We start from the raw sequence: 27742 nt of genomic DNA, 5'->3' as shown, positions 1-27742 counted from the left end.
AATTGTGTTGGTACAGAGGAGATCAATACAAAGTCTGTTATCAATCTACTAGCAAACTTTGAAGTTAGAAAAAAGGAGAACTATATTGCTTTCAAGCATCCTTGACAGTTTAACAAAGATGTAGCAAAGACAGAGAAAGAGATGGGGAGGAGCTGTAATGACTGCCCTTGGTAGCAAAGAAAAGAAGAATGACTCCGGTGCTGAAGAGTTACATGAACCACATAGTTTCATCCTTCAGAGGCTGAAAAGTTCAGGGCTATTAGCTATTTTCCTCTAGTGACAATGAACAAAAGAACAAAGCAAGAAGCAAAATATCTGTCCAAACCGACTTTTCAGGTTTATTGGCCTAACAGCCTTCTTTCATCTAAGAAAACAAGAAATAATGGAGCAAAGAATCATGAAATATGCAATCTTCAGCCTTGAAAAATATTTTTGTTAAGCCTTTAAAATAAAAATTCTAGATCTTTTTAACATGTGAGCCACATAGCAGAACACACCACAATAAAAAGTAAAAGCAAACATATATTCATTCTTCTTGTGTACAATTTCCTCATACCGCGCTAAACATTTCACCACAGTAGGTGAGTTTTGCAGGGACAGCAATGACCTTGCTGTTGGGAATTAGCCCTTTTAACCCTTTAAGGGAAGAAGCAATCTAGAAACTATCTGGTTAAAATAAGGAGGTAGCTAAGCAGGACACGGGGAGCTCCAAGGCATAAGGGTTCATCTCTTACACATTGCCTGCATGTGCTAATATTACATACTCTGTGATTGCATGTGTGCTGTATGATCTCTTTGCTGAGAACAGTACTTCTTACCATAGTGCAAGACGGTAATGAGATCAGCATCACTGGAAGACTTTTTCTCCAGGGAAAGACTTCTGGCCTCAGAATCTTAAGAGTTCTCACATGTTTCTATTGGAAAATAGAGCTTGTGTCTCCTCCTGGCTACGTATGAGAACATCTTAACAAACAGTAAATGCAGCATCTGTGGCAGTTTTCTTACTGTGAAAGAACATGCAATATGAGCTCTGCATTTCATTATGGTTATGAATTGTTAATCTAACTCCATAAGGATGGCAAATATTAGACCTTGGAAAATGAGGTCATACTTTAGCTTTAATGTTTGCAGATATAGAGGTAACTAAGTATGTTTGAGTGTGAGAGTATGCATTTTTAAGGTTTCTTGCACCATCTGGGGGAGCTGTTTCTCTGTGGTCCTTGCCTGCTAGCTGTGAAGCTCCATTTTGGCCAACTGTGTCAGAGATGAAGAATCAGGGATACAGATAAGGTGAAAAGAGCTTGTGTGACTGAGCAGATGAAATTGAAAGAAAGAAAGCCTAACCTTGGGGTATGTTTCAAATGATTTGGGGGTGAGGGGAACTGACAAATGGTCAGTTTCAACAGAGGAAGGAAGCAGACCTGAGCAGCATTCAAAAGAAGGCTAGAGTCAAAGGGTTAAAGTTGTAGCCTGACTGCTGCTGCTCAGGGATCTCTCATGAAGATTAGGAGCATATCAGCAAGGAAATTTCAGAACACACGTAAGTCCAGAGCAAAAGAAGATCATGAAGAGACATGTGTGTTTGTGAGAGGCATTGCAGAGCTGAGGGAGTAAAAGGCAGATTTGGAGCAACAGGCATGTAAGTAAGGTACTCACTTTATATATGCATCTTTCTTTCTTTTTTTTTCCCTAGGTAAGCAGTAATGTCAGAAGTCTCCGAATACAATCTGAGAAGGAAATAATGGCCTCATCCTTTTTTTTTTTTTTTTTTTTTTTAATCCTATGATTCATGCATCCCAAAAAACACAACCAAAAAAATTCAAAACAAACAAACAAAAAAAGAACCACCATCACCAACAAAAAAACTCCTTAACCAAAAAATTAAGGCAGAAACAGAAAAATTAACACAAAAGAGATTCTGAACTATGAGTGGAATTCTGTAGGAATAAGTACAGTATAATCAGATAATCAGTAAATTCTGTGTATCCATAAAGAAATGCTGAATGTGCATGAACAAGGCCTTCATATTGAAAGAAGTAGCAGAAACAAATTTGCCTGTGAAATCAAAATCACTTTATTTGCTTATAGGTGTCCCTGCATTTTTCATTGGTATTGAAAGACTAATAAAAAAAACTCTTAGTATTTTCCTCACATTGACTTAGAATCAAAGTTCTGTGATTATTTTGTGTCACAGTGAATCCCATAACAAATGGAAGATTACAGACCAGCTTGAGTTGCATGTGCTTAAAAATAATTTTAAAAACTCCATGCTGGTAGACCATCATTGTACTGAATTCTGAAATGAAGTGCATGATCAGTTTTGCAATGTATTTACTCAGCTGCTTTTTCTCCTTACAAATTCTCGCTATGCATATAAACTAGCTTGCCTATGAACCAGTGTCATTTCGCACATTAAACCTTTCTTGGAAAACAGTTTACTTTATATGTGCCTACATTTTGCACTACAATTTTCCACTCAGGGTTACAAATGCAGTTTTCCTTAATGTATTTTCATTTCCAGAACAAATATGTTCTATTTCATTTTATAATCTACTGCCATGATCTGATTCTAGTTTACCTCTAAATAGTTAAATTTTTCTCTCTCAGTGCTAGTTTTAAAGCTGTGGAAATTGAAAATAATTAGGGTAGAAAGGGGTTGTACAAACTTTGAGTTTATTTACTTTTCTTTCTAGGCGTGATTTTCATTTCTGTAATTCCCTAAGTCTTTATTTCCTTACATCAACTACTCTGGGAATTTAATCCACAAGCTGCACCAGACTAATGGTGTACATTTCAAAACAGAAAGCTGAAACAATGGTTCTTGCTATTCCTCATTTCTGTTTCTCTGCCAACAATGCAAAGTGAATCAGTGATCAGCTGATTGCTCTATCCTCCAGTCTGTTCAGGTGAGAAAATCAGTGTACTGTTCTAAGGCACTTTTCAAGGAATTAAATGGAAAAATTGTATTCTGTTACTGTATGATGGCTAGGTGAATTTTTTTTTCAGCAATATTCACAGAGCTACTGAAAGAATAGCAGTACATTCCATGTTGTTTCAGTCTAAATTGAACCTTGAGAAAATAAAGTGATAACCTGAGTGTAAAAGAATATAGATAGATAGATAGATAGATAGATAGATAGATAGATAGATAGATAGGTAGACAGATAGATACAGAGAAGCCAGAAGGAGTTTATGGTTTGCAAGTAGAAATCTTTGAAAGAAAGAAAAAAAAAAACAACCAGTCTAATCTCCACAATTCTTATTCAGGCAGAAATTCCCTTAATGTGAGTGAAAATTCTGAATGGTAAAGTCCTATAAGGCTGGACTATGAATCTGTGCATTTCCTCTCATGTGCCAGTTAAATTATTCATGATGATTCATCTCATTAATCCTCTTTTTCCCTTACTGTTGTCCAAATAGGCAGAGCTGAACAGCTATTAATTCAATCAGTTATCACTCAGTAAAGAATTCCCTTCACAAATGTGACAGGAGTGTCACTATGTTTTCAGTCTCTCGAGCCAAATTAAAGACTCACTTGCTTTGCATTTTTATCTCCTCATACCAGAACACATTATACAATTGGTATACCACCTTAAAAAAAATCCCATGGCATACTGTGGCAGAATGAGAGAACCATCTTAGTACTTTTTATTGTAGAGGCAAAATCACCATTGAAAAGCTAAATTGTTTGTAGAGATAGAAGGATATTTTTCCAGCAGACAAATACAGTGCAGGTTTTCATCATAAGATCCAGGGAGGTTGTTTTTTCAACAATTTTTTTACAGTGACCTAGATGAAGCAGTGACTCAAGTATAAACAAAAGCAGGCAGGAAGTTTCATTGCAGAATGAGTTTTTCAGGAAATGAGGCTAAGTGAAAGTCAACACTCAAGTACCCCATCTTCAACAAAGCTTTTTCACCATAAAAAGATATTTTAACAAGTGTTAACATTCAACATTTTTCTCACTATTCACCTCCAGAATTATCCTCGTCAAAACACAGCTTGCTGCAATCAAGGAAAAACGGAAGTAGAACTCACAAGACATTTTGCTGTCAATACTTTAATTGTATATGATCATGATAGGTGTTGTCAATGAGTAGAAGGATATGAAAGTAACAAAAGCACTGAAAATTTTCCAGTTTCCAAATCTAGATGTGACTCTGTCAGAGAGTTTGCTGCCTGGAGGAAGGCATGCAGGCAGTGCTGGGAAGAATCTAGGATGGCAACACTAATATTCCTGCTGATAGAATAAGCCTCTTAAGCCTAAACTACAGAAGGTCATGGGCCAGAAGGAATACCACCTCAATGTCCTAGAAACAGGTGGTGCAGCAGAAGCTTGTAGTCTGGTCCCATAATATTGGTAATGTTATTTTACTTAGTCACTAAATTGAATATACAAAATACTGATTATTGAATAGACTACAGTAGGCACAGGTGGCGAAAACAGAATATAGGCATTCTAGATGAGGTCATGAAATGGCAGAGATGCCTGTTTCTCTCTTCCCTGTGTACCAGGTTAGAATCAGTGGTAGGGGTACATCACTGTCAGGAACTAGTAGATCTGGTCTCATTTCTTAAGTGAGCTCGCTCATCAAAACGAAGAGCAACTCCTCTCCATATATTTACACTTTAAAATGAATCAGAAAAAACAAATGCTTTTTCTTGCATCCTAGTGCTGTCTGTGCATGTCAGATGTCTTTCCAGTGTGCACAGGAAAATAAAGCCTCTTCTGAGATACATGTACTAATATGTCTTGTTTCTGAATCCATGACAGCTAACACAGGTTTCAGGTTGAACAAGGAAAGTCTAGCTGCTCTTGGAAACTTCTGATCGAATGACTGTGGCAAAAACAAAAACAAAAACAAAAACAAAAACAGGGAATGAAGTAATCTCTGAAATCCAAATGGTACTTGGCTGCTCCAGCTCAACATGAATCCTGCAAAGCACCTCTATTCTTTTCTCGGTCTGTCTACACTACCTCATCCAATTCCTATTGCTTTGCCTGAGAACGCTGATTTCATATACCAGATAGTTTGTTAATCTTTTTAGAAATGGAGAATTTAAATAATACATTGCTTTTTCAATTTTTTGAAGATGCAGTGATTTGATTTTTGTTTACTCACTTCTGATATACTATGCTGCTTATCTATATTAATTTAGAAAACTTTAATCTTCACAAAAGGTCTAGAAAATATAGTAAGTCATATTGAAGTAGCCTAGTTAAACTGGAGCACAAAGTGATTTTTCTAAGTTCATCTTACTGCTTTTCTAATTTTGACAGTAAAAACTATGGTAACATAATGTACTTAATGCATACCAACAGACCCTGTGAAAAAATGCTAGCAAGGACATAAGAACAGCATAAAGAGAAAGAGATAAAATATCTTTTACATCTAAATGAGATATCTGATTAGTTCCTGCATTTAATATAAGAGATATCTTATGTTTACTCTAGCTGATCAAGGAACAGACACTCTTTTAAGTTCACACCTGTGGACTTAATCCTAACTTTCACTATGGTCTTCCAATAGAAAATTAGGCACAGTTTCTTTGCTTGGCTGTGTTGAAGACTTCTTATTCTACAGTTATCTGTTGATAAACAGATGTTGTGAAAACTAACAAACAAACATACCTGCTTTTCCTACTTTGCTGACTAGATGGTGGTTAGAGAAGAGATTAAAAAAAAAAAAAAAGAAGTGGTTGAAACCCAGACATATCACCTCCAGTAATGCAGGAAAAAACAAGCTGCTTTAGGTTTGCTAGACCTTGAAAGTGCAGTAGTAAATAACATTTCTTGATGCAGCCCTGCTGAGGGTACATTTCTTTCCTCAAGTTCCTCTGTATTTTATGTGGCAGTATATTTATTTACGCTCATAACATTAATTAACATTCATTTATATGTTTAGTGGAAATGCATCTTCCATCAGAACTGCATTTCTAACAATACAGAAAGGTTTCCAAATTATTTATAGCAAAATTGTTCATAGTGCAGGCTGGCTTCTGCATAAGCAAGGGCTCTCACACACGTTTAGATTCATAAGTTATTAATTTTTAAAACAGTATAATCATATTTATCTTAAAATACAGCAGAGAGATGATCACAGAATCACAGAATTTTAGGGGCTGGAAGGTACCTCCAGAGTTCACCTAGTCCAACCCCCCTTGCAAAGCAGGCTCCTACAGTAGGCTGCATAGGTAGGCATCCAGGTGGGTCCTGAATACCTCCAGAGATGGAGAATCCACAACCCCCCCCAGGGCAGTCTCTTCAGTGCTCTGTTACACTTACTGTGAAGAAGTTCCTTGGCATATTTATGCAGAACTTCTTATGCTCGAGTTTATGTCCATTTCCCATTGTCCTGTCCCCACAGACCACCAAAAAGAGATTACCCATGTCTCTTTGACTCCCACACTTAAGATATTTATGCACACTTATAGGATCCCTTCTGAGTCTTCTCAAGGCTGAACAGAGCCAGTTCACTCAGCCAATAAGCCAATACCATGATAAGTTAGGAGAAAAGAAAACAGATTTTGAATTATTGACCATTTAAATCTTTTCAAAATAACTGTAGAGCCTACAAGCATATATGTCCAAGTCAGCACAAAGAAATTCCTGAAAGGCTCCAGTGCAATCTTTTTAATATATTCTGTTACACAAAGTTTCCACTTTCTAGATTCCTGAACCGCGATCTTGCTTCAAGAAACCAATTAAGCAAAGAAAGAATGCAAAAACAGATGGCAAAATCATAGAGTGATATCATGAGTGATATTAAATTTGATTCATCAGCTTGTTCTTACTGTTTGCAAAAAATGACATTAAAAATGTATTTTAGTAACTTGGCTTAAAACCAGTTGAGGAAAAACCTGTATAAATCATTGAGAACTGTGAGTAAGGCAGATAAACTGAACTAAGATATATTTTTATCAGACCTATTTTTAGTGAAAGTATGATCATAACATAATTTCCAGGCAGTTAGATACAAAATCTGAGCTAAGAAAAGTTCTGCATGATACTCAACTTTTGGGATAATTATATTTAGCAGTATATTTAGTAGGAAAGGAAAACAAACAATCTGTGTCTAATGAATTATGTATAAAGCGCAAAAATTGATATTAAGACAATTTTTCTTTAACATTAGAAGGAAAATTATCACTTCTAATTTCCTCTCAACAGTTTCCACCAACTTCCATTTCATGTAGGACCAAGATAGTGTCACAGAAAAACCCAAACAAAATCAAACAAAAAAACAGCAACCCACAGAATTATGTTATCTTCCAGTACCAGCATCAATCTGAAAAATAAATGAACAAAGATATTTACTTTCAATGCAGTTTTGCTTTTTATTTTTCTTGCTGAAATGAGAAAGTACAAAACTTATTTATTATCTACATGCAACATTCCACGAGACACAAAAAATTTCAAGTCAGGTGTAAAAAGAGGGCAGAAGATAAAAAAGGCTTGACTTTCCATGAAGGAGTAGAATTTTCCTTCTCTCTTCTCTGAAACACAACATTAAAAATATTCACTCTGGGCAAAGTAGATATTTTTCTCCTCAAACAACTAGATCTGAATCTGCCTTTTTGGAGACACCTTAACAATCACATTTCTGCAGTGGAAAAAGGTTTGATTTCCCTCAGTTCCTATACTGTCCTCAGTGGAGAAGGGACTGGTTAGAAGATGTCTCACATCCAGACGGCGTTTGATATCTACTGCGTGTTTATACACCCTCTGGGACTGAAATGACGAATAGTGGTTGAACATCATTGATCTGGAACTGTGACGGATGACAGGAGAGAACTGATCTAGAGTAAGGTTTGGTAGAAGAAGCCACTCAGAAAGCCTTGTATTAAACATTCTAAGCTATCAGAGGATACGGCCATTTCATTTGTATAGGGCTATTAATGTATTTTATAAAACTTGGGATAGCTCCAGCAAAAGAGAGCTCTATTTCAGAAAACCTGAGACCCTAGTGTGTAAAAACTTCACCTGTGAGTTAGAGGAGTGGAGTTCAAATTATAGTCCTGAAGTAGGGAGAAAGTGAATTTGAAGTCATTTCTCCTACCTCTTAGGCAGGTACCTTAATCACAGGGACATGATGTATTCTAAAGAAGCATTACCTCATGTTGGAGCTAATGGATTTAATTAATGTTTGCTTCACTGAGGGGGAGTTTCTGCTGCTCTATGAGCATTAAGCAGTGTCATCAATCCTTAGCTAAAGCAGACTGCAGCAGTTACCTGACTACAGTGTTATCTGACCTGTCTCCAGTTCCTTCTTCCTGAAACAACAGTAATATATGCATTAATGTCCAACTGGACAGAAGCATTTTTCTCTCATATGTTAAACCATACCCAAGTATATATATAGCACTGGAGTGGTAGAGTAGCTGTGATTAGAGATGAGCTATTGTATTCATCTTGATGATACACAACATAGAAGTGCTCTTTCTGCAGATACAGTCAGAAGATGAACCTTTTTCCATTACAGAGAAAGAATTAGATGGCGTAGTCTGGTTTCCCAGTTTTTCTCACAAAACCGTCTAACATGATCTAAGAATGGCTAGCATATCTAAGCTCTGTATTTCCTCCTTGTTAGGGGCTTAAGGTACTTACAAATCTGTATCCATCCAAGTGAAAGGGAGCAGAGATGAAAAAGAGCCTGTCAAATTTTAGTGCAGATATAAACACAGGTAGGGAGGGAAAACATTTTTCTATGTTTACTATGAAAGTAGATATGTCAGCATCCTCTAAAAACAGCATTCAGTATCCCATAATTAAAATACTGCATAATTTTGCAGCTCACAGCTCACAAGCTGTACGTGCAGTTACTTGCAGAAGGACTAGCAGAGATGACAGGAAAAGGAATTTTCTAAGATGAACTTTAAAAATATTAATAGTCCTGTTATGTAAAATTTGTGATACTAGCTAGTAAGCTTTGATCATTTGGGTTTTTTACATTTTGTACAACTACATCTTTATTTAGAAAGTGACAGGCAGTCTCACAGAAGCATGAAAGAGATCTTTTGTGATTTGAAGAACTGTAGGCTTCTCTTAAGAAAAATGCAAATCTTTTAAAACTAGCTTTTTTTTTTTTTTTTTAACTAACCCACATCAGAATATCTTTATAGTATTAGTGTCAAGGTTTACTATATGTGACTATACTCACACAAATTAGAAGACTGCTCAGACTTCTTTGTTTATATCAATAACAAAAATGTTCCAATGTCACCAAAAAATTCACTGCAGGAATTGTATCTAAAATAAAATAGAGCTGAAATGCTAAGGCATGGGTATTTTCATTAAGGTAGATAAACACTAAAGAATTTTTTCTTGTGTCCCACTGAATACTAACAGAAATGAATTAACACAGTACTTCTCTATTTTTGCCTCATTGCAGAATAAAGATTTTAGATTTCATCATTTTTCAATTTTCTTTTTCATTATCAAGTTTAGAGACTAAGATAAGTGAAATAGTTGCTAATTACCTATACAGATTTTCATATGAAAACATTTTTTCTTCATTATTAAAACAGTGATTTCAGTAGTGCCTCAGTAATCACAAATGAATAGTTTACAATCAAACAGCATAGAACTGTTAAGCTCAAAATATCCACAGATAGGGAAGTTAGCACTGCAACATGGGACGGTCGGTCTGTTTTTGTTATTATAAAGTATCACTTAATACCCACAGCATATTTTAATTGCTGTCATTTAAATTCACATTCATTCACCCACCCCTCCCCGCAGTGGGTCGGGACAGAGAATCAGAAAATGGTAAAACTCATGGATTGAGGTAAAGACAGTTTAGTAGGACAAAAAGGAAAGAGAAACTAATAATAATGATAAACAAGTTCATAAAGCAAGCAATACAATTGCTCACCACCCACCAGCCGATGCCCAGTCAGACCCCAAGCAGCAGCAGTCCCCACAGCCAACTCCTCCAGATTTATTGTTAAGCATGACACCATGTGGAATAAGACATCCCTTTGGCCAGCATAGGTCAGCTGTTCTAGATCTGTCCCATCTCAGTTCCTTGTGCAGTTACAGTCTCCTTGCTGGCAAAGCAGTTTAAGAAGCTGAAATGTTCTTGTCTCTGTGCAAGTGCTCAGCAGCAAGTGAAAACATCACTGGGTTACAGCATTATTTTTCTCCAAAACAGCACCGTGCCAGCCACTTTGAAAAAAACTAACTCTATCCAGAAACCAGGACATGTGTTTTTGTATGTAAGATATATACATGTATCTGATATACAAAAACACTGCCACTAAGATTTGGAAAACATCTATTCTAACACTGACGTGTATTTATTTATTTGCAACACCACACAGAGGATATAAAGTGGAAATAAAAAGTTTTTAATCAGTATTTACACTTAAACTTATATATGTGATCTTTTCCACATTATAGAATGAAATATTTTTGGACAGTGGGTTTCTGAGCGCAGCCTTTGGAGGAAGATCTGTGCTGGCTCTATCAGCATCATCCATATTGTGTTTACACAACCTACATTTCACAACAGTTTGTAATTTTGAAATCCATATTCTTCGACAATGACTCAAATTCTGTCTGTGTCTAATTTTAAGAACTGTAACAGGCTCTTTGGGGTGAGGAAGTCAATTTATATGAAAGCTAAGATGAATTTCAGAGTCTGGTCCCTAGACCGTGATGTGACAGAGATTTCATGTTTTTTTCATTCTTATTCATATGGCATTATGTCCATGATATTAGACTTTCTATTACCATCTTTTCCATATTGCAAAAAAAGCTACCTGAATATTTGTCAAGACGAGGATTTTTTATATCACACTCAGATGTCAAAATGTTTACTTCACCTTCTTTAACATCCATTTTTGGCAAAGAAAATGTATGTCTTTTTAAATTTCCAGGAATACTTGTTATTTCTAGCATGCGTTCACATGTACAGATGATTGTAAGTGATGTGACATTTGAAAGTATTGGTGCAGTGACAACATGAAGGATTCTGAAAAGACCAATTTTAAAAAAATCTTTAGAAAGAAGCCTAGCTAATGCAAAAGCATTTGCTCACAAACTGTTGAGTTACTAAATTTCTTTACATGCTTAACGTTAAGTTTAGAAAGGGCTTTTGTTACATAAAGATGCACTAAATCTTGAGATGCAAGTCCTTTTAATGACTCATTGAACGAATAAAAGATCCATGTGAGTAAATATCACTTTGATCCTGCATATCTGCAAAAATACTGCTTGGTACCTGACATGTTCTTCTTTTACTTTTATTCCTACTCACAAATGTCACTGAAGTAACCTTTTCGCATGGAATAAACTCTCAAGTCAATGTATGCTTGTAATAGATCTTCTCTTCTCATGATGTTCTAGGAAAAATTAAAAATGCATTGTATAGTTAAGCTATATAACTAATGATTAACAAAGTAATTATTAGCTAATTCAAACCTTTGAAATATTACCATAAAGTTGAGGTCTTTTAAGTTGGGAAAAAAAGAAAGCACATATTCTTCATTGTTTTAAAAATGGATTTCTCTTTTCTCAAAATGAGTGCACAACAGAAGCCTGTGACCCTACACTTTGTGACAGAACTGTGCTGTGTCATTCTTTAAACTACTTGTTTTGTTCATACCCATTATTTTAATTTTATAAGTTTCCTTAGTAGCTCTCTATACTTAGAGAATTAGAGAATTTATTTATATTTTTAAACACCACAATATCGCTTACTCCTAACAAATGTAGGTATTTCAAAGTCTCAATTTAATTTAAAAAAGTAGTGTGAATGAATATGACCATTAAAATGTTATATGTAATAAATATTTTAAAATTATTAAATACATAATAAGAACATATTTGTTAATTTCACCATTTTAATATAACAGTGATAAATTAATAAATAATGGCAAGGAATATAACGCCTGGGTTTTTCATTGCAATGCAACAATAATTTCAGTACAATTGATTTGCAGATGATTACAGTAATAAGATCAAATTATTTAGGCATAGTGAGATATAAACCTCAACCCTGGTGAAGGCTAGGGTTCAGATTTCAATCTGAGTTAGGCAAAAGAAAACTTCAACTATATCAGTAATAAAGTAATGATTTAAATTGTAAACCATAAACCAAGGAAATAACATTGGACAGGCTGATTTGAACACAAAAATCATAATCTTGAACATGAAACTTGTTAAATGATATAATTTCATAAACATGGGTTTATTTGACTAAGAAATATTACTATGAATGGAAATTACAGTTTTGAGTTTAAAAAACTGCTAAAAATAAAATATATACAAAGCAATGTCAATTTGTACAAGCTGAGAACCAAGAGGGTTTCTGAAGCACTATTTCAAGTTTCTGAATTTCAAGAAATAAGAATGAATGTATTTCTTGTGGTAAACGTATTTAATTATGTATGTTCTAGCTCCCTTTTACCTCCTGCAACTCTTCTTTCAATCAGCATAATTATAGATTTTTATTAAAATAATGTATTCTTTGAAATTAGATGTTAATACTTGCATCGATTGCCCTTTACCAACTATCAACATGACTTTAAACATATATTTAAAATCAGCCCAATATATACAATGTTTTTTTTCTTTTCCTTTCAGGGAGTTTCAAGATCACAGTCTGATTTAGAATTCTACTTGCTGCTCAATACCTAGATTTTCACATCTGATGAATATTACATGGGCGTATGTGAAATAACCTGGCATCTATAATCAGATCCATTATAAGGCTCCATGGTAAAATGCATATACTTGCACACTGCAGGTGCAAGTTGTCATCGGTAAATCTTTTCTACTGAGCTGTGGAAGGTGAATATTTTGTATTTTCAAGTATTAAGGAAAAAGGAAAAAAAAAGAATTACTTCACCTGGTCCAAATTTCTTCATAGTATACAATTCTAAACTACTTTCTCCATCCACTGATATGTTTTTTTTCTTGACCTAAGCAGAGTTTTCAGTTAAAAAAAGAAAAACTGCAGTGGTTTCACACAGATGAGTAGCTAAGCTATACCATGCAGCTCCCTTCCAACCACAAGTAGCACACCGCAATGTGGAATGGGGGTTCAGTCAGTCCATAGTGCTTTGTCTCTGCCACTCCTTCAACTTTGCCCTCTTCCTCTGCTTCAGCGGGGGTCACTCCCATTGCATGCCATTCTTCCCAAATTGATCCTACATGGACTTCCTCCAGGCTGCAATTCTTTAAGTGGGTCTATAACATGGGGCCCTCAGTTATGAGGTTTGATTTTGACACTAATTTCTGCAATGCAGTTGATCAGATCTAGAAAAACATAGAGAGAGTTGCATACAGGGACTGTGCACTTATAAGGTGAAGAACAATAAAAGACCAAGGAACGACAAAACTCGTGAATAAAAAAGAAAACCCACGGGAGGCTAGAGGAAAACTTTCATCAGATAATTTCTATTCTTCCAGTAGTATTTGAGGATTTATTGACCTTTTTATCTTTGGTAGGGAATGGCAGGCAAGAGAAGTAAATGTTTAAGAATTTAATAAAAGAATAGTGGCTGTAGGCAGAGCCTCAAGTTATGTGGTTCAGATGTCAGTATGGATGGAAATGGAAAATTACCTATGATAGGAGTGAAACACTACTTCCCAGAGGGGATTCTAACAGACACTGTTCGATTCCTGGTTGTGTCTGCTCCAATCTTATTAAGTAAATACTTTTATTTGATAAGTAAAAATCAAAATAGATTTGTTTTGGTAACTTCATTGTCAGGATAGAAAAGTTAAGTAATGCATCCTATTTATGTTTTTTAAGCTGTTTAGATTGATCTATGGAATTTCTAAGCTATCAATCAAGCTGGTATTTAAGAAAATGAAATTAAAGCAGAATTGTTATTACAAAACCCATCAACAATCAAACCCAACTATGACTATTTTTGTATCCTTGTAGAATATTTAAGATCAATTGAGTAATATTATTTTATTAATTCTGCAAATTAGGAACTGACCTTGCATTTCCAACTTGATTTATTCAATACTGATGTCCTGAGGGGAAAAAAAAAACAACAAAAACAATACACTGTCCCTATTTTAATTGTACCTTAATAAGTCAGGTGGGGAGAGGAAATGAAGAGAAGAAGCCATATGATGTTTGTAGAAGAATCTCAGAAATATTCAGCAGGTGGCTGTCAGCTCTCCCGCTCTCCAAGCCAGCAGGGAGCATGAATGGTGCAATTGTATCAGTTTAGTACTCCTTCCTCCTCCTCTGTGGTACCCATGTTTCAGCTGGGATGGAGCTGATTAACTGCATTGTGTTTGGTATGATGTCATGATTTTTCTCCTAGAGACAAAACAATGCACAGCTTAATGAATGACTGAGAACCAACTTCAGTTGAAATAATCACTTCCTCAAATGAAACAAGCTTATTTTACAAGTACCTTTACTATGGTTTGCAAAGTTAAGTCAGTGATGAATCTGGCATGCCATTATTGCTGTTCTAATATCAGAAAGAAAGAAAAAGAGCAAAATGAAATATGATCAATTGCTATGGTGACAGAACACACATGGATAGCATGCAGGACTATACCATGCATGGAAATTATTGCAATAGCCAGTCTCTTCCAGTATCTCAGTAATTTCTAAACTTTCAGGGGAAAAACGTATCAAATTTCAGAATTTTGTTCCTTAATTTTCTGTAATGCATTAGGTAACATCAATATCTGCAATTCTCCTGAACAACGAAGTAGTATTTTTAGGTGTATCTTTAGATTCCTGTAATTCTTTATTTTAAATTCAGACTTTTTTTTTTTTTAACCATATATATTCGTATGTATTTATGTTTGTCACTTTTATGTCTACTTTTATTATTTTGTTTAATAAGCATGAAAACAATACAGACCCTTGAAATACAAACAGGTTGATTTTTCACTTATTTAGTGGATTTTGTTTTCTCCAAGTTTCCTCTTCAGAGGGGGGATAGAAAAACCCTTCTAAGCAATGCAGACATTCATATTCATCCCCTTGAAGCCAAGCAGGAAGATATTAGAGCACTTCGGAAGGGAAATTCCATGAAAGAACTATTGACCACAAAATTACAGCTTGGAACTTATATAAGAAAATAACTCTTTTAGGTGCAAAAGAATAAGTAGATTTTGAATAATGGATGTTCACAACACCTCCAAGAGCTGCAGAGTCATATACATGAAATGCATTAGCATGAAATGCATGCTAATGAGCTTCTTGACCTGATCAGGGAGCTTTTGATACATCCTTTGCCTGAATCACTACAGGGTTCCTCTTTCTGATCTATTTTTAGTATGCTGTTTATTAATTTTACATGATTTTCAATATGAATTTGTAGATAGGATACTTAGCTACTGAAATGATTTTGATTTTCCTCTTTGTCTTTTTATTCCAGCTTCCCAGATAAAACTCATCATTTAAATATAATCAATATCAAATTGTACATGCAGTAGTCAAGTTTACATGGCTTTTTTTTTTTTTTTTCCTTGATACGCTTATATTTTTGAGTTTATCTTTGCACTTTTCTACTCTTGTCTCTCATAGTTGGTCAGACATACCTTGATGTGAGACTTCCTGTTTGCTATAAACAGTAACTGCTAAACTCATAACTTTTTGTGCACCTGTAATGTTTTTCTAATGAGAGAAGTATGTTGTGTTTGGCAAATCTGCATTCAATTTTTTACCTAGAGATGTGTCCTGTTTGTATTCCTGGAGAACTTCCATTAGCAGCACTCTCAGGGTCACTGAAACAGCTAATGTCAGTACATCAAGCTCAGAGAATAAGTAGAACTCAAGCCTTGTTTTCATTTCTACAATTGCTCTTAATGAAACAATTTCTGTTTTCTAAGAACTGAGTCTGAAGTTTTCCTCCCCATACTCTTAATGGATTACTATTTCCAGCTGAACTAGAATGCAGTTTCTATGAACTATATGTTGTAGCAAGATATTCATACTTAAAAAAAAAAAAAAGTACCTTACAATAGCAGGTTTCAAATAAATCAACACTGAGATTCCATTCAAGGAAGACATTGATTTAAAAATCTTGAAGGGAAATTTCATGTTCTATAACAAGAATGACAAAATTCTCAGGTACTAATTATGTCCAGCAAAATGTTGTTCTAGTATGGAGAAATAAAAAGATTGATAATATGTAGTATTCTTAAAGAAGAAAATAAGATTAAAATCCACCCAACCAAAAAACTGCCAGAGTATTTCTTTGTAAAATGATGCCATCACCATCTACTCACTTGTTAAAACAGTGTGACATGACCTGGAATCTAGCTGGAAATTTAAGTAATATACATTGAATTTTATCTGAGAGAAGTGCTATTGCTTCCCAGAGCTGTTTTCTTAACAGAAACACTGCACATTTCCGCAGTATGAATGAAATGTCTTCATTATTCATGGACATATGAACATGTCATGTTATTGAAATACCACAAAATAATTCAGTATTTCCATAGTGTCTTCTCATGAAAGTATTTCGTTGTATGTTTTTCTTATTTTTTTTTAATGTAGACATACTGTGTGATGCCAGTTGTCTATTTACAAACAACTCCTTATAATTTCATCAACCCCTGTATTTATTAACAGTTATTTTGCCAAATTGTTATCTCCCTTCTGTAACAGTCTAATCCTCTCTAATCCTAATTGAATTCAGTTTCATGCCTTGCATGAGTAGTTTTCTGTGCCATTCTTTCCTTGTGTGGCAGCATCTTTTTCCTTCTTGTCGTGCTCAGTCAGTTGTCAGCTTCTTTTTTCCTTTCTTATTCCACAGGTCTGATTTCATATCTTCCTTTATTTCTAGCTTGTCCTATTACACTCTGCATTATCCTTTTCTGATTTGCTATTGCTATTCTTTACTCAGACAGCCTTTTGGCCTTCCAGAAGAAATAAATCATTGTACAGACTTCTTCCCTACTCCTCTTCTTTGCTCTGCAGCTCCTTATCTCATGATGTTTAACATTATTCTTTCCTTAAATCTTTATAACTTTCACATGTTATTTATAACTCTCTCCGAGTACTTACACTTGGTTAACCAAACTTGAAGATCTCAATATTTACTGTTTGCCTCTATAGCTCTACAATTTTGAACATTAATTACCATTTTGTATTAATACGTTCCACACCTCCCCCAATAATGTTTCCATTTTAATAGTGCTATGACAACGTATTAGAGTGTTTCAAAAATGATCTAGCATTCATTAAAATATTTAGCCAAAGAATAGAAGCAATATGTTGTTCTAGTATTTTCTGCTGTTTAATAGAATGATAGGCCCTCTTTTGCCACCAACCCAATGCATTCTATCACAAATGTCAGGAACCAAAGAATTTAAGGAAGAGATATAAGACCTGCAATTATTTAGATCAAATTTGAAGAAATTCTTTAAGATCCCAGGACCAGAGATGTAGACTTGACTTGGCCAAGTTTTTTCTTGTTTTAGAGGTTTTTTTCCCCTCTTCTTTTTCTAGATCATAGAATCATAGAATCACAGAATCGTAGAATCACAAGGTCGGAAACGACCTGCAAGATTATCTAGTCCAACCGTCCTCCCATTACCATTGCTCTCATAATCCTCTAAACCACATCTCACAGCTCCTCATCCAGAGGCCTCTTGAATGCTGCCAGAGACAGCAACTCCACCACCTCTCTGGGCAGCCATTCCAGTGCCTGACCACTCTCTGAGAGAAAAAGTTCTTCCTCATGTTTAATTGTGTGATCCATTGTGTGAGACTTAGTGAATGTCAGGAAAGCCACTCACAGACTGAGGAACTTCTTCAGTGGGGTGTTTTTTGTTAATATTCTTAGTAACAGTTTTGGTTTTGTGAATTTTATTTGTAAGCAGTATATGACATCTAAGGATAATAGTAGTATTATGGATGTTGACTTCAGATCTGATACTATAACTTTGCCTTTTATAATTATTTCTTTTTGTATCTATGTATAACATTAATCTCTTGTCCGTCAAAAGACATTAGAATGAAGAACAAAATGGCACAACTCAGTTGTGACTATGTGAAAGATTCTGTAGAAATGAATGAAAACAGAAAAAGTTTGGAAATAGCAACAGACAAGGGAGTACAGGCACAGTAGATGTTACCATTCCGCCTACAGAAGCACCAAGCATCTCTGAACTGCATAGCTTGCAAATTCACAAGCACCACATATATTAACTGTTCCTGACTGATACTCTGAGGCAATTCAGAGTAGAACTCATAAAACCTAAAAAAAAAAAAAAAAAAAAAAAAAAAAGTTATTCTCACCACTGACGGATCACATAGTTAAAAGTTGGGTGCGTTTTATTCTGTAATGTGCTCACCATTTCAGAAGATTCAGAAGAAAGCACTACCTGGCCACTTCCACACTCTCCCCCATGGGAGTCACAATACTGAAGACTAAAATAAGTACAGAAGAAGCAGTTAGAGACCAATAATTTTACATCCTCCCTCTGATGGGAGACAGAAGCAAGCACTTCAAAGATAAATGAAACATGAAGAAATACCCTTCTACTGGTAATACCTTGACAGCTTCCAGAAACGTTCAGATTGATTTCATGAGACAAGGTTATGCCTTTGGGTTTAATAACCTTAGAGAATTGTTTTGAATTTGGCCAATTATTTTTGAACCCATACATAGTCCTGTATTTACAACATCCTCTGACATTTCAACCTGTGCTCCATGACAACATACTTAATATTTTCGCTTTACTAAGACACATGCCTCGTCATTTCATTCGCTACTCCCTAGTTCATATATTGTAATAAGGACTAACAACAGTTACATTTCTCCTAGGTCATTCATAACAAAAAAACAACTTCAGTTTTGTTTCCCAAATGGTGAGAAGCAGCTTCTCACTTTCCATATGGTGCCCCTCTCAGAGGGTCAAAACACTTAAGAGCCTAGCTGGAGAGAGAATTTAGATGATTTCTGGGCCAAAAAGATTAATAAAGGAGTTTTATCTATGCAAGTGGAGTGTAGCATTAGCTCACTAACAAGAGCCAGCTATTAAAAACAATAACAGAAAACACCAAAAAATCGTTCCAAGAAACTCTCCTCTGCCCTCCAGCAAGTTTACCTTCCAGACAGTTCTCTCTTAGGTACCTCATTCTTTCTGGTTCCTTATTCATGAGCCCAGAAATGTCTCCCTCATGGATCTATAGTCCACTTGCAAAGCCAGTTGATATTTTCAAACAAAACAATGTTTAAGTGAAAAAGAGTCAATGCAATATTACTTCAGGGAAAGAAGGAAAAAAGATACCTTTGGTGACTGGGCTGCAACTACGCATCTAGTGTAGAAGTAAAAAAAAATCACTAAATACTATGAACACACTAGAGGCAATTCACCTTAAATGTATCGAGATTATTTTTTAGACTTTTTTTCATCTTACTTGGAGGAAGAAATAGCAAAGCCACCAGAAAAGGAACAATTTTGACCTTGAGTACAGATTAGCATGACAGATTATCTTGGAACTGCTGAATGCATTTCTTATCTGAGACTTTGCTTGTAGGGAGCTAGAGAGCAATACAAACACTGTGTCTCTATTCCTTGATGTATTGTAGCCAATCATTTTTTATTTCACAGTTCATTATCAAGAAACATTAGCTTCCATAAGATTGAAGCTAAGATTCCAAGGAAGCTTGCTGGAGCATCAGAGCCTGACCACTGTTGCCAAGTTTTTAAAAGACTATATTTAATTATTTTCATTATACCACTAAAGAAGTGACACAGTGGTTCTCACATTTCTTCAAGAAGAAATAGCTACATTTACTCATCAAAAATAACTTAAGAACATGTAATATATGATGAACTTTTCCATTTAGCATTACCTGACCCTGCAAGAAAAATCTAACCTTTAAACCACAACTTGTTTTCCTCTTTTCAAATGAAAAGCCTCAGAAAAATTTGCAGCAATGCATACTGTATACCACTGTCATTCAATGAAAACATGAAATATTAGCTGTATTCTTTTCTTGACTCAAGCATATTTGGCAATCCTGTTCAACTTTCCTTAGCACAGTCATTATATCAATAGACCAGACTTTGGCAGAGTGAGAAAGTCCATCTCCTGCTGTTAAAGAAAGGTAGCATGAGACAGAGTAGGTGTAATCAGTACATATTCTTTAAACATTTCATGTGATGCGTAATGCATCATACTAGCAATAAGGGAGATACTGCTTTGTTCCACAGCAAAGAGTACATAGAATTAAAGAAACCAGTGTGAGCCTAACTTCTTTAATGTAAGCAAGGTAATGCTAAGAATAGCAGCAGTGAATAGACCTTCTTTTATTTCCCAGCGTAACGGAACAATGAGAGTAAACTTTTTGGGTTCATTTCAATGTGTAAGTCAGAGATAACACCCAGTGTATAAACACAGCTTCAGAAGTGGACATTCATACCACTGTAACCTTTGTCATTCCTTCTAGAGTACGTAACAAACACTGTACTCAAACAGCTATGCAACTTCTGTGTGTGCTGAGATCAGTCAACTCATTCAATAATGAGAATATAACATATCACTTAGAGAGTTGCCATGGGAAAGTGGAAATATTCCAGGGTCAAGCACATTCTCCTCCAAGAGGACCCAAGTTAAAATGCTGTTTTTGACACCAATTTTCTGTAGGACTGCAGGCTATTCATTTATCCCCTCTGCTCCAACTACTATATCTGTGAAAGAAGAAATAATACTGACTCATCTGCCTCAAAGGCAAACTAAAGATTAATTAGTTTGTGCTTGTATAGAGCTTTGAAAATGTCAAGGCTATACAACTATTGTTAAGTAAATGGCAAAAAGTCAGATTGGACAAGCACAGAACAGAACTGCAAGAAGTATATCTTTGTATCATAGCTGTTGTCTTTAACAGTATTCAGAAAAGATTTTATATGTTAGACATAGGTAATTAAAGAAAAGTACAGAGCAGCTTCATAGAAGCATTTCTTCAGTGAACATTAATAGAATGAAAGATCAAACACAGATGAATATTTCTGTACTTCTAAATTCAGCAGGGTAGTATGTTAGTGTTCTCATTTACTTTATCCTTTATACTGGAATTCATATGAACATGTTCCTGTATAATATATACTGAAAGGTCCTGTCCACCTGAATAAAATAAAAATTCTTTCCTTTACAATCAGAAGTAATAGAGACACAGTGCTGAATATAGTTGATTTGCTTCTACTCTTCTTCATATGATGCTGAACATCATCATTTTAAGCCTTGGATTTCTCAGAAAAGGCTACAGAAATCTGTCATATACAAGCAGTTTGGATCTTATATATATATGTATATATTATTTATTTATTATTTTTCTTTTTCAGAGACGACTTCTTGTGGGGAGATCCAGCTCTCCAATTCTCATCATCAAATGCAGTGCACAAAAAGCTCTAAGTTTCCTCATTTGCTGTTATCAAAATTTCTCTTCAGTTCACCTTTCAATCCCTACCCTTCTTGTGGTGTCACTGTGTCCTATTGTTCACTGTATGCATTTATCAAGCATCAGGCAATTTAAATATTATAGCACAGAATAACATGTTAAAACTTCTTTCTCTCCTAGTGTCAGTTACATATTAATTTTATTTAAATAAATTTTATTTAAATAAAAAATTTAAAATATTTAAATTAAATAATATTCCGCTATTTAGAAATTTTTTTTTTTTAAAAAAAAAGATCACTGGATCAGATCTCTTAAGTCATTTCATCCTTTATGAGTAGGATGGAGCAAATGAACTAAACACAAATCTTCCTGCTAACATGCTCATCTGCTTTTGAAAGTACAAGCATATTTGCTAGACTAAGAATTAACACAGTACAGACATATTTTAAACAAAAAGCAGGAAGGGTGAAGATGAGAATTAAGAAAATATATATCGTACAAGTTTTTCTTTTGAGTGTTATCTGCTATCATTATTGGATTGGTGTATGGGAACTGTTGAATCACGGCCTGAACCACTGATTGATCACCTGAGGCAAGGAACTAAGTCAGCTGTTGGAGCACAGGTGAAGACAAGTCATGAAGTCATCTGTGTGACTAAAAGGGGTGGAGCCTTGCTCTACCTATTCTAGATCCTATTTAAGGGCTGACTGTCAGTAGGGAAGGATCTTTTTCTGGAGATCCTCCCTTTGGAGTTTTTTTTGCTGGGATATAGGTGAGCATTTTATTTTTTATTGGCTCTCCACCATGATAGTTTTTCTAACTATAAATGTATAAAATACCATCCTAACTGTGCTCTTCTTCTAACTGTGCACTTCTTAATTGTCCAGGTTTTTTGGGTATTTTTTTGGTCTTTGTTTTGTGGTTGTCTTGTTTTGTTTGTTTTTTGAAAAAGCTGAAAAAATAATACAAGTTCTACAAAAAACAAATCCTAAGCAGTGACTTCTCACAGAATCACAGAATGGCCAGGGTTGGAAAGGACCTCAAGGATCATGAATCTCCAACTGCCCTGCCACAGGCAGGGCCACCAACCACCCCATTTAATACTAGACAAAGCTGCCCAGGGCCTCATCCAGTCTGGCCTTGAACACCTCCAGGGATGGAGCATCCACAGCCTCTCTGGGCAGCCTGTTCCAGCACCTCACCACTCTCTCCGTAAAGAATTTCCCCCCGATGTCCAACCTAAATCTTCCCTCCCTCAACTTCAAATCATTTCTCGTTGTCCTGCAGTTATCAACCCTCTCAAAGAGTTGATTCCCCTCTCCTCTGTAGGCTCCCTTTAGGTATTGAAAGGCTGCGATGAGGTCATCCTGCAGCCTTCTTTTCTCCAAGGTGAACAAGCCCAGCTCCCTCAGTATGTCTTCATGGGGAGATCACAGAATCATCCGGGTTGGAAGAGACCTCAAGGATCATGTAGTTCCAACCCCCCTGCCTAGCAGGGCCACCAAACATACACATTTAGATCAGGTTGCCCAGGACCCCATCCAACCTGGCCTTGAACACGTCCAAGGACGGGGCATCCACAACCTCCCTGGGCAGCCCGTTCCAGGGCCTAACCACTCTCCTCGTAAAGAACTTCCCCCTAACATCCAACCTAAATCTTCCCTCCTTCAACTTGGATCCATTTCCCCTAGTCCTGCTATTGTCAGCCCTTTTGAAGAGTTGACTCCCCTCCTGGGTGTTGGTTCCCTTCAGGTACTGATAGGCTGCAATGAGGTCACCCCGCAGCCTTCTCTTCTCCAGGCTGAACAAGCCCAACTCCCTCAGCCTGTCCCCATAGGGGAGGTGCTCCAGCCCCCTGATCATCTTAGTCGCCCTCCTCTGGACCCTTTCCAAAATCTCCATGTCTTTCTTGTACTGAGGGCTCCACACCTGGACACAGTACTCCAGATGGGGCCTCACAAGAGCTGAGTAGAGAGGGACAATCACCTCCCTGTCCCTGCTGACCACCCCTCTCCTGATGGAGCCCAGGATCCTATTTGCCTTTCGAGCTGCCAGAGCGCACTGCTGGCTCATGTTAAGTCTCTCGTCCATCAGGACCCCCAGGTCCTTCTCTGCCGAGCTGCTCTCAAGGACCACTCCTCCCAGCCTGTACAGGTGCCTGGGGTTCTTCCGGCCCAAATGCAAAACCTTGCACTTTGCTGTGTTGAACCTCATTAGGTTTACCCGAGCCCAGCTTTCCAGCCTGTCGAGGTCCCTCTGAATGGCATCCCTTCCTTCCACCGTATCAACCGCACCACTCAGCTTGGTGTCGTCAGCAAACTTGCTGAGTGTGCACTCAATTGCCTCATCGATGTCATTGATAAAGATGTTAAAGAGCACCGGTCCCAAGACAGACCCTTGGGGGACACCACTTGTTACCAGCCTCCACCTGGACATAGAGCCATTGACCACCACCCTCTGTCTGCGGCCTTTCAACCAATTGCTTATCCATCGGGTCGTCCACCCATCAAATCCACTTCCCTCCAATTTGGAGATGAGGATGTGGTGGGGGACCATGTCAAAGGCCTTGCTCAGGTCCAGGAAAATGACATTGGTCGCCTTCCAGTCCTCTGATAATCTTTGTGGCCCTCCTCTGGATTCTCTCCAACAGCTCACTGTCTTTCTTGTACTGGGGGTTCCACACTGGGATGTAGTATTCCAGATAAGGCCTCACAAGAGCAGAGTAGAGGGGGCCTCCCTGTCCCTGCTGGCCACCCCTCTTTTGATGGATCCCAGGATACCATTTGCCTTCTGAGCTGCAGTAGCACACTGCTGGCTCATGTTCAGCTTTTCATCTATCAAGACCCCCAGGTCATTCTCCACAGGGCTGCTTTCAAGGACCGCTCCTTCCAGTCTGTATGGATGCCTGGGATTCCTCTGGCCCAAGTGCAAAGCTTTGCACTTTGCCATGTTGAATCTCATCAGGTTCACTTGGGCCCACCTTTCTAGCCTCTCAAGGTCTCTCTGAATGGCATCCATTCCTTCAACCATGTCAACTTCACCAATCAGCTTGGTGTCATCAGCTAACTTGCTGAGGGTGCATTTGATTCCGTCATCGATGTCATTGATAAAGATGTTAAAGAGCACCGGTCCCAAGACAGACCTTTGGGGGATGCTGCTTGCTACCAGTCTCCACCTGGACATAGAGCCATCGATGACTACCCTTTGTCTGCGGACTTTCAACCAGTTTCTTATCCATTGAGTGTTCCACCCATCAAATCCACATCCCTCCAGTTTGGAGATAAGGATGTGGTGGGGAATCATGTCAAAGGCCTTGCTCAAGTCCAGGTAAATGACATCGGTTGCCTTTCCCTTGTCCATCGATGCCGTCACTCCATCATAGAAGGCCACCAGACTGATCAAGCATGACCTTCCCCTGGTGAAGCTGTGCTGGCTGTCTCGGATCACACCCTCATTTCTCATGTGATCAAGCATGTCATCCAAGATGATCTGTTCCATGATCTTCCCAGGCACAGAAGTGAGAGTCACTGGCATGTAGTTCCCAGGGTCCTCCTTGCTCCCTTTCTTGTAAATGGGAGTGATGTGACCCTTCCTCTAGTCATCTGGGACCCCACGTGACAGTCACAGCTTCTCAAATATGATGGAGAGCAGCTTGGCAACCACCTCAGCCAGCTACTTCAGAACCCTGGGATGCATGCCATCTGGCCCCCTAGACTTGTACGCACTCAGACTCATGGGGTGGTCTCAGACCTACTCTGTCCTCACAGCAGGGGGCTATTTACCACCCCAGTCCCCACCTAGAGGTTTAAGGATGCAGGGCTCAGGGATGTGAGAAGTACTGGAATCCTGGCCGCCAGTGAAGACCGAGGCAAAGAACTGATTCAGTACCTCAGCCTTCTTTTCGTCTGTTGAAGCCAGTTCTCCTGTTATATTTACCAAAGGAGGTACACTCACTCTGGTCTGTCTCTTCTGGCCACTGTACCTGTAGGAAGTCTTACTATTGTTTTTCATGTCCCTCAACAAGTTCAGTTCCTCCTGTGCCTTGGCATTCCTGATCCCTTTTCATTGACAGTTTTTGGTTGTGAAGCACTAATGATCTCAATACTGATATAATGAATTACACAGAGTGACATCAAAGGGCCATCATCTCCTTCGTATAATGTCTTGTGTTTCAGTTATCTATACATAAGAACACCTTCAAATGCAAACTAAGTTCACCTGTACATTTACAGCATAAGCAAACAAAGTTTTGATTCACTACTTTTATCTTGGAAGGGACTTACTGAAAGAATTCTTTTCACTGACTACTCAGTCTGCCATTCTTTATAAACTCAAAAGGTATTTGTAGACTGATATTCAGGACCTCCATACTGTATACTTTCAAAGACAAATCTTTTCCAAGGGCAAAATCAACAGCAGTACCTCTAAGACCGGCAGGAAAGCTGAATCACAGCATAGTGAAAAACCATATAGGGAATAACTGCAAAGCAATATAAAACACACGCTCTCACAAATACACCAGGTTTTACACAGCCATCCCTTTAAAAACTATAGCCACCAACACTCACTCCATGATTATATTCTCAAGTTACATTCCTTCTGAGCATACTGAAAATTTGATTTATTTCTACTATTAATTTATCCACCCATCTGTGATCTCTTAGCTATTTAATTGATTGCCTTTAATTGATCTAGCCATCTGTGATATCTTAATCATTTATTTGATTGTTTCTATTGATCTAAACACCTTGAACCTTCGTTGCCACCTAGCTGGATCCAAAATTACTGGCTTCTGTCATTTACTCCTCTTCGTATGTGCCTGTGTTGTGCCATCTCTCTTCTGAAAGAAAATAGAGAAGGAAATCAAACACCTGGAGCCTCATTCTGCTCTGACCTGTCATGGCCAGGTGTTGTTTGGCACAGTCCACTGACTCCACTCCTGCTTTTCCTAGCTGAGTTATGTCACTCATTCTCTTTATGAAATTCAGGCTTTATTCAAACTAAACAAGATAAACCAAAATATATAAAAAAAATCTATTCATAACAGTGAGATTTGCGACATGCCAACAGGGTTGTAGATATCTTGCTTATCATGATGTGCTGTTCAATTGAATTCCATATAAAAAAGATCTTAGTTAAGGAAACTTTGTCCCAGCAATCAAGTTCCACTGACAAGCAAAGTGTCTGTACTGATTTTAACGCTCACAGAGGCATGACTACCAGTAGGGGGTATGATAATGGTGTTCTGAATCATGAATGGCATTAAGAATGTCTTTTTCCCTTAATAAGCCTTTGAGTGCAGAACTAAAAGGAGAGAAGATTATACCTGATATAGCAAAATATATATAAACCTGTAATTTTATGTAAAAATCTGTAAAATAGATGTAAATTATATGAGAATCTTATTCTGGATGGGATACTTAAATATAATTTATAAGAAGAGTCAGCTTTGGTGAAGGCAGACAAGGAATTTTTAGGAAGTAGAAAAGGACTTGATAGTTTCCTTTAATAAGGAAATATTTTATATACTTTACGCTATATCCTGGAGATTTCTGTATATTGTCCAATTATAGCAGTTCCTAAGCCATTAATGAAGAAATAAGGGTAAATCCATGAAGAGAAGGAATTCATTTCTAGTGTTCTCTCTTATTCTGGTCGGAGTTTGGAGCAGGAAGACAAACCATGTGGGAAATAAAGAGATTCAGAACTAGGGCCACAGAAACAGAGAATAAAAGGAAAACACAGGAAAGAAAGTAGTGGGTGCAGACATAAGGCTAAGGCAAGTCATAAGTGTAAAACTTGAGCAGAGAGTTTAAAACCAAGAAAGAGTGGAAAGATAGGTAACTGAAAATTTATAGCAAGAGAAGCAAAGGTAAAGCAGATGACACACATATAGTAATCATTATCTGGCATCAGACTCTAGATTTCCAAGCTCTGTAGTATAATCTGACAGCACCCAATACCGAAAACCTCACTGGAAGTAAGGAAACCATATCTTGATTGCAAGAGAGGGAGAAAAAATAAAAGATCTCTATTAGCAGCTTAGATGCTAGTTGTGCATGCAAACTGCATTTCAGACAAAGTTGTTTTCCGCTTTCATATTTGTTCTTAATATCTCTTCACATACTGTTACTGTCCTGATCTTACTGGTATCCTGCATTTCATAGACTAGCCATGTCTAGCCTAGTCATGTTTGTCAAAGCAATCCTTCCTTTCATCTACTTGTATTTATTTATTTTGTGTGCATATGTGTGTACACATTAATATTTTATGACTAGAAAATCTGCAACTAGAATCCTCTAATCTACCTTTTTTCTGAACATTTTATTTTCCTATTTTTTTTTTCTGTATTTCTCTTTTCCTCTTTGTACTTAGGGGGTCATAGTCAGAAATAAAT

This window comes from Tetrao urogallus (genome assembly GCF_951394365.1).
Source record: "Tetrao urogallus genome assembly, chromosome: 1".
Taxonomy (NCBI): Eukaryota; Metazoa; Chordata; class Aves; order Galliformes; family Phasianidae; genus Tetrao; species Tetrao urogallus.
Note: the sequence above shows the minus strand (reverse complement) of the source record.